Source organism: Leptinotarsa decemlineata, unplaced genomic scaffold, assembly GCF_025532065.1.
Source record: "Leptinotarsa decemlineata unplaced genomic scaffold, Ldec_3_MD MMD2_tig00078360_RagTag_RagTag, whole genome shotgun sequence".
NCBI classification, from domain to species: domain Eukaryota; kingdom Metazoa; phylum Arthropoda; class Insecta; order Coleoptera; family Chrysomelidae; genus Leptinotarsa; species Leptinotarsa decemlineata.
This window is the reverse complement of record NW_027412727.1, coordinates 1,552,188-1,554,080: the sequence shown is the minus strand read 5'-3', so window position 1 is coordinate 1,554,080 and position 1,893 is coordinate 1,552,188.

Here is a 1,893-nt window from a genome sequence, read left to right as displayed (position 1 = left end):
ATATGTTATATTAGAAAAATCAATGCACCCTTTGTCCAAGGATTGCACCATAATAAACAAACATTGCATCAGCCACTACGCAGTTACCCAGGAAATGACTCAGCATATTCAGCACATTTCCAAGGTTTTTCTAGAACATTCGAAGAAACGCATATCTACATCAGCAGTTCCTGATCCTATAAATATGGGAAAACAAGAGGACGCCTCATTCTTGAACCACTTCGCGACTATCCAAGGTCGTCGATTTCTTGAATCATTATTTGTAACATTTGATCAGATTTTTGAATCACTTCGCGACTATCCAAGTTCGTCGAAATCTTGAATCATTTTTGTAATATTTAATACTTTATTGTAAATATTATATTCAATAAAGTTTGTTTTTAAAAATATAAATTCAGTGTGAACCACATAACAAATTGGCGCAGTCGTACGGATCTTGAGAAACGCTGATATCCAAACAGCGGTAGTCTCCAGACTTACGACAAGAAGAAGAACAAGCACCAACCCAGTGGACAGGACGGTCTCTTCAGAAACAAGAAACCCGCATAAGTCGTCGCCGTTGCCCATCCGTTGTGAAGAAATCACTCCAGGAAACACGCGTAAGTCGTCGAACGCTGCTCATCTTGCTGTAGCCAGAGCTCATGAAGTAGGATTTCATCCCGCCACACCAAGCAACCAGAAGCCACAACGAAAAAGAAAAAAAAAAAAAGAAGAATAGAATAAGAAACTAGGATAAGGAAAAGCGTGAGTACACTTTGAATTATCATCACAATTGAGTTGAAATTTTGATTAATCCTTGTTCAAATTTTGAATAACAATTTAAAAATTGCTGAAAATCATCCAATTGAACCCTACAAACTTTCTGAAATATTTTCAATTGTTCCCGAATACGATGGTGATTCAATTTCGCTAGGAAATTTTATAAATGCTTGCGATCATGCCGAACGCATGGCCGTAGACCAACAAAAAACTTTATTCACAATTCATATTAGAAATAAATTAAGAGGAAAATCTGCTCAATTGATAAATTCCAGAAACCCAGGAACTTATCAAGAGATCAGAGGTTTATTAAATTCTCACTTTGGTGATACGCGAGATCTAATGTCACTAATTCAAGATCTACAGAGAATAAAACAAGCTAATGGAGAAAATGCACTGACATTTTTCTCAAGATTACAAAGTCACAATGCAAAAATGTTATCTTCCATTCAAGCTTCAAACTTGACTCACGAACAGAAAATTGCACAATCAGTACTAATCGAGTCAATGATATTAAATACTTTATTGACAGGATTAGAACCTAAACTAGGTCACATAATACGAGCAAGTAATCCAACAACAATGTTAGAAGCATCAATCAGAATAAAACGTGAGATACAGCTCTCATACTTTGAAAATCAAAGATTAAATACACGTTTACCTCCAAATCAAAGTCAAAACAAACCAAGACAAATGACAAACACCCAAAATAATTTCCAAAGAAATTATACGCAAAGTCAAAATCCAATAAGACCCATTGGAAATCAAAATCAAAACCAAAGTTTTCAACAAGGTTTTCAAAGACCACAAAACTACCAACAATCATATATTCCAAGACCAAACTTCCAAGTACAACAACGTACACAACCGAATCGAACAAATCAATTTAGACAACAGAATTACGGTCAACCACAAAAAAGGCCTACAGTAATTCAGAAAAATCCCCAAAATCCAACAAATAATAACATGAGAACCCATTATCTTGATTACAATGATTATAATTACGATAATGAGTATGACCAAAACGAATATCTTTATAATGACAACCAAGACGAATACAATTCGGAAAATAATTCATTTTACGATGATAACAATTATTTTCAAAATCAATATGAAGAAGAACAATTCTATGAG